The following is a 6,428-nucleotide window of genomic DNA, read 5'->3' on the forward strand; positions in this document are numbered from 1 at the left end:
AATGCAAGTTCCAGGGTTTAAACAAGTTTCACACCGGCCAGGCTGAGAAGGTCTTTCCAAAGCAGACAAGTCACGACCGAGAAGACGCAAAGCATACGCCGCCGGGGTCGATGTGCTGAGGAAGTTATTCTGTGGCTGAATTAATTTATCATGTGCAGAATAAATATTTAACCTAAAGGGAAATCGGGAAATGTTACTTTCTGCAACTAGATGACTAAGAAATAGGACAGAGAGGATCCACATCCCACATCGTGTGCTGGCTGCACCCCCAGGAGGCCTCCCCTGCAGGGGCCCCGGACGGGGCCACGTCCGGCCGCTGCTTCATCCCCAGTGGCACAGACAACCCATCATCGGCTTCCGTGGGCTCAACTAACGGGACAGCCTGCAGAATAAAGACTTGAGAATCCCAACAGTGGTAGCAGTCAGACACCCTACCCTCCCCAGAGCTCACCATCTCCTGGACCAGTGTGGACAGTGGTCAGAGGAAGGAGGAGGTGGACAGAGGGAGGAGGTAGACAGAGGGAGGAGGAGGTAGACAGAGGGAGGAGGTAGACAGAGGAAGGAGGAGGCAGTCAGAGGGAGGAGGAGGTAGACAGAGGGAGGAGGTGGACAGAGGGAGGAGGAGGTGGACAGAGGGAGGAGGTGGACAGAGGGAGGAGGAGGTGGACATAGGGAGGATGAAGCAGTCAGAGGGGGGAGGAGATGGACAGAGTGAAGAGGTGGACAGAGGGAAGAGGAGGTAGACAGAGGGAGGAGGTAGACAGAGGGAGGAGGCAGTCAGAGGGAGGAGGAGGTGGACAGAGGGAGGAAGTAGACAGAGGGAGGAGGAGGTGGACAGAGGGAGGAGGAGGTTGACAGAGGGAGGAGGTAGACAGAGGGAGGAGGAGGTAGACAGAGGGAGGAGGTAGACAGAGGGAGGAGGAGGTAGACAGAGGGAGGAGGTGGACAGAGGGAAGAAGAGGTAGACAGAGGGAGGAGTAGATGGACAAAGGGAGGAGGTGGAGAGAGGGAAGAGTTGGACAGAGGGAGGAAGAAGCAGTCAGAGGGAGGAGGAGTTGGACAGAGGGAGGAGGTGGACAGAGGGAGGAGGAGGTGGACATAGGGAGGAGGAAGCAGTCAGAGGGAGAAGGAAGCAGTCAGAGGGAGGAGGAGATGGACAGAGGGAAGAGGTGGAGAGAGGGAGGAGGTGGAGAGAGGGAAGAGGTGGACAGAGGGAAGAGGTGGACAGAGGGAGGAGGAGGCAGTCAGAGGGAGGAGTAGATGGACAGAGGGAGGAGGTGGACAGAGGGAAGAGGTGGACAGAGGGAAGAGGTGGACAGAGGGAGGAGGAGGCAGTCAGAGGGAGGAGTAGATGGACAGAGGGAGGAGGTGGAGAGAGGGAGGAGGTGGACAGAGGGAAGAGGTGGACAGAGGGAGGAGGAGGTGGACATAGGGAGGAGGAAGCAGTCAGAGGGAGAAGGAAGCAGTCAGAGGGAGGAGAAGATGGACAGAGGGAAGAGGTGGAGAGAGGGAGGAGGTGGAGAGAGGGAAGAGGTGGACAGAGGGAGGAGGAAGCAGTCAGAGGGAGGAGGAGATGGACAGAGGGAAGAGGTGGACAGAGGGAGGTGGAGGTGGACAGAGGGAGGAGGTGGACAGAGGGAGGAGGAGGTGGACATAAGGAGGAGGAAGCAGTCAGAGGGAGAAGGAAGCAGTCAGAGGGAGGAGAAGATGGACAGAGGGAAGAGGTGGAGAGAAGGAGGAGGTGGACAGAGGGAAGAGGTGGACAGAGGGAAGAGGTGGACAGAGGGAGGAGGAGGCAGTCAGAGGGAGGAGTAGATGGATAGAGGGAGGAGGTGGAGAGAGGGAGGAGGTGGACAGAGGGAAGAGGTGGACAGAGGGAGGAGGAGGCAGTCAGAGGGAGGAGGAGGTAGACAGAGGGAGGAGGAGGTGGACAGAGGGAGGAGGAGGTAGACAGAGGGAGGAGGAGGTAGACAGAGGGAGGGGGAGGCAGTCAGAGGGAGAAGGAGGTAAACAGAGGGAGGCGGTGGACAGAGGGAAGAGGAGGTGGACAGAGGGAAGAGGAGGTAGACAGAGGGAGGAAGTAGACAGAGGGAGGAGGAGGCAGTCAGAGGGAGGAGGTGGACAGAGGGAGAAGGAGGCAGTCAGAGGGAAGAGGAGGTAGACAGAGGGAGGAGGTGGACAGAAGGAGGAGGAGGTGGACAGAGGGAGGAGGAGGTAGAGGGGGAAAATGAGACAGCACCCGAGGCCAGGGTGGACAGTGGACAGCAGAGAATTCGGTCAGATGCACAGGCTGCTCCTGGACAGAGGGCACCCGTGTTCCCTGGACGTTATGTGCACAGCAGCCGCCAGGCCCAGTGGTTCCTAAAGCATGTGAGAGAGCGTGCATGGAGTTCACGCCAAGCCAGGGGATACATATTAGCAGGGTAGCATCATGAGAGACCCGGCCTTCACTTCACCTGGGTCCCTCCTGTGTTCCAGAAAGTGGGGTTGGGGCCGTAGAGGGCCAGCAGGCAGCACACCAGGCTGTGGGTCGGTCCCTCGGCGCCCAGGGATGGGGCGGGTAGAGGCTGGGGCAGCGACGCGATGGGTGGTGACTCTTGCTCACCGTGTTGGCGTCTGAAAGCCTTTGACCAAACACAACTCTGTACATATCACCCGGCAGAGAGTACTAATTTCTGGTGTGCAAAGAATGGGTGTGTCTTAAGGCAGCATATCTTCCTTCGGCCAGCCAGCCGGTCGTAAAGTCATCATTCGGATAAAGCGTATGTGGACTCTGTCAGTGCTACCTGATTCCAACCAAGGATGTGTATCCCGGTTTCCCTCCAAGAATCTTCCATGGTTTGGTTGGCGTTTCCCAGAGATTAATAATAGTGTGCATTTCTGGGCCGCCTGGGCGGCTCAGTCGGTTGAGCGTCCGACTTCAGCTCAGGTCACGATCTCACGGTTTGTGAGTTCGAGCCCCGCGTCAGGCTCTGGGCTGATGGCTCAGAGCCTGGAGCCTGCTTCCAATTCTGTGTCTCCCTCTCTCTCTGCCCCTCCCCCATTCATGCTCTGTCTCTCTCTATCTCAAAAATAAATAAACATTAAAAAAATTAAAAAAAAATAATAGTGTGCATTTCTTCATGTGTATGCTGGCCTTCTTCATATGCCTTCTCCGGAGAGATGCCTTTTCATATCCTCATATCCTGCCCCTTTGTGCTTTTTAAAATTCGCATTCGAGTTGGTTAACGTACAGTGTGGTCTTGGCTTCAGGAGTAGAGCCCAGTGACTCACCTCTTACATACAACACCCGGTGCCGGTCCCTAAAAGTTCCCTCCTTGATGCCCATCACCCACGTAGCCCATCCCTTCAGCCTCGATAGGACGGTTATAACAAAAAAGAGACGAGAGCAAGGGAGTGGAGAGATCGAGAATCCCTACAGTGCTGCCGGGAATGTGAAAGGGTGCAGCCGCTTTGGAAAACAATTCCTCAACAAGCAAACATGGACTCGCCCTGCGAGGGAAAAGGGACCTTTGGTGGATACTCGTCTGTTTCCAAGTTTACCTTACTTTGCATCCTGATTGGTCTCATCGGTGGCCAGAAAGTGCAGGTTTATACCTCTCTCTGCCGTGTCATCAAAAGATGCTTTGAATGCATTTCTTCATCTATTTGCTCCTCTAACATACATTCCCTGACTGGTGCTTTTTTTTTAATTTTTTAATTTATTTTTGAGACAGAGAGAGACAGAGCATGAGCAGGGGAGGGTCAGAGAGAGAGGGAGACACAGAATCTGAAGCAGGCTCCAGGCTCTGAGCTGTCAGCACAGAGCCCGACGCGGGGCTCGAACTCACAGACCATGAGATCATGACCTGAACTGAAGTCAGATGCTCAACCGACTGAGCCACCCAGGCGCCCCCCTGACTGGTGCTTTAAACACAAAATCCTGCCCTGGTTAGCATTTGGGGGAGAAGAGGGCAAAGAACCCAGCGAGACCGCCTTCGTAGCTGGTCAGGAGAAATAAACCGTAAGTAATGATGTGAAGTGTGTAGATGAAACCACAAAGCTAAGTTGGTGGCATGGCAGGACAGTCCAGGAATTCTCGGTGTGCCTGTCGAGTCTTGGGGGAAAGTGTGCATCTCAGGGAGACAGAGGGGAAGAACCACAGTGGGCCGCACACAGCTGAATCGTGTCCACGAGGAACCTGTGAGAGCAAACTTGTTGGAAAAAGGGTCTTTACGGGTGTAGTCAGGTTAAGAGGAGCCCCCGTGGGAGCAGGGCGGGTCCTAAGGCCAATGACTAGTGTCCTTATAAGAGGCGGGACATTGGGACACAGGAAAGAACCACCCAAGCGCAAGGGCAGAGGTGGAAGTGATACGGTCACAGAAGTGGGAGGAGGCACGAAGTGTCCTCCAGAGGGTCGCAGCCCTGCCCCTCCCGGATCGCAGACGTTGGGCCTCCGGAGTGCCAGACGACACATTTTGGTCATTTTTAAGCTCCCCCGCATATCGTGCTTCAATAGGGCAACCCTAGGACCCTACCGCAGATTCCCTGCCACGGTCCAGAAACTTCTGTTATCACAGGCATCATTTTCCAAGTGTCAGTGTGGTCCCGTCGACCCCCTGTGCCGCGGACACTCCTCTGACAGATGGATCTTGGGGTCTACGTTCCTAACGCGAGCTCCTCGGGGGAGCAGACTGGTGTTGGGTGCTGAGGGCACAGCGTGGGGGCTGATCTGAGAACAGCACGGCAGGGACTGTGCAAGGGTCTCCCCCAGGCCTGGCCTGTAACCGCTGCCGTCAGTGTCTGAGGCACACGCAGAGGGGACAGCGAGCAGACTCCGCGCTGGCCAAGCCCGGACGGTGAATGCATCACGTGACAGAGCAAAAGATGCCAACAGACTAAAAAATGGGTCTCTTCCGATCTTCAGAGTTGTCTGTGGACACTGCGTGGGGCCAGGCCAGAGTTTCTAGACCACCCAACTTGGTACAAAGCAGGAGACTCAGGGGAGGCGAAGGGAGGCAGGACAACCGGGGCCGGCCCCGGGGACAGGGCATGACCTGGACACAGATGACATAGATGGAACCCATGAGGAGCAGGTGAGGCCTGAGCACCTGGATGAGAATTGCCAGGCCGGTCGCCAGGCCGGGGAGCACAGGAAGGGGTCGGAGGAAAGGCCCCATCGGAGGGCAGAAAAGCAGCATCACCTGGTAAAGAGCCGGTGACCGGGCTCCACTGTGGGTTGGGCGCCGGCGGCGATGGGAGGACACACATGAGGGGTGACAGGAATGGCTGCCCCTCAGGGGGTTCACAGACCAGAGAGGGACACCCGACAGAGGGCGGGCTGCACCCGGAGGGGCGCAGAGCCCGGCCGCTCAGGAGCAGCGCACGGGCCCACAACTGCCCTGCCGGGGTGACCCCCCCCAGTGCGTGACCCCGGCCGCATCCCACAGGTGGTCCCTGGCCGGCTGCTCCAGCCTTCCTTGTGGTCGCGGCAGAGCAGACGAGGCGCTCCCAGGTCCGAACCGGGAGGGTGTGACTCAGGACCGCCGGGAACGGTCTTGTGACGGAGGACAGTCGCACGGAGCAGGGGGACAGGAGAGGGGAGACAGGGGTGCTCTCAGCACTGGAGCCCTGCGGGGGGCTGGTTCTGGAGTCGGGCCCCAGGCCAGAGTCGCCAGCATGGAGATTGGCGAGGAGTGGGTTTTCTGAGCTGCTGCCCCCGGGCCGACGAACGGTCCCGACGTGGGAGCTGCTCTGAGTCTGCAGACTGGAAGTCACGGGGAGGGGGCAGATGGGGGTCCAGGCGGCGCCTTATGGAGAATAAAACGAACACTCCCCTGGGGCTCAGACTCCACCTCATCCCGGCATCCTCGGCGGAAGGGGGTGGGGTGGGCACCTGTGTGCCAGCTTGGGTCGTGCTCATGGCCCCTGGGCACTGGCTCAGGTCCAGGAATGGATTTTAGGACAGAGGTGACCCTGGTGCTGGGGGACAAGGACCGCAGGGTGGAGAGCCGTCTGGAGAAGCACGGGGAAACGGAGTTTGTGAGTTCAGGACAAATTTAGGATTTATGCCCAAGGGAAGCAGAGTTAGGGTTCCTGCTCACTGCTGACAGCTGCCTGCTGAGCCACTCTCCACTCAGGAGGGGTACTGGAGGGTCCACCGACCGATGGGCACCACAGGCAGAGGGAGGGGGGGTGCTGGTGGTGGGGGACTGTCGTTTACACAGCAGGTGGGGGGCACGCGGCGAGTGGGGTTGGAAGAGGGTGGTCCATGCAGTGTTGGGGGACACGAAGCAGGTGGCGTTGAGGGGAAAGTGGTCTATACAGTGGGGGGGTTCCAGGTGGCGAGTGGGGTTGGAAGAGGGCGGTCCATGCAGTGGGGGAGGGGAGCCACTCGGTGGGCGGGGTTGGGGGGGTGGGCCATGCAGTGGGGGAGGCGGTTCACACGG

Source organism: Felis catus, chromosome B2 (assembly GCF_018350175.1).
Source record: "Felis catus isolate Fca126 chromosome B2, F.catus_Fca126_mat1.0, whole genome shotgun sequence".
Classification (NCBI taxonomy): Eukaryota; Metazoa; Chordata; class Mammalia; order Carnivora; family Felidae; genus Felis; species Felis catus.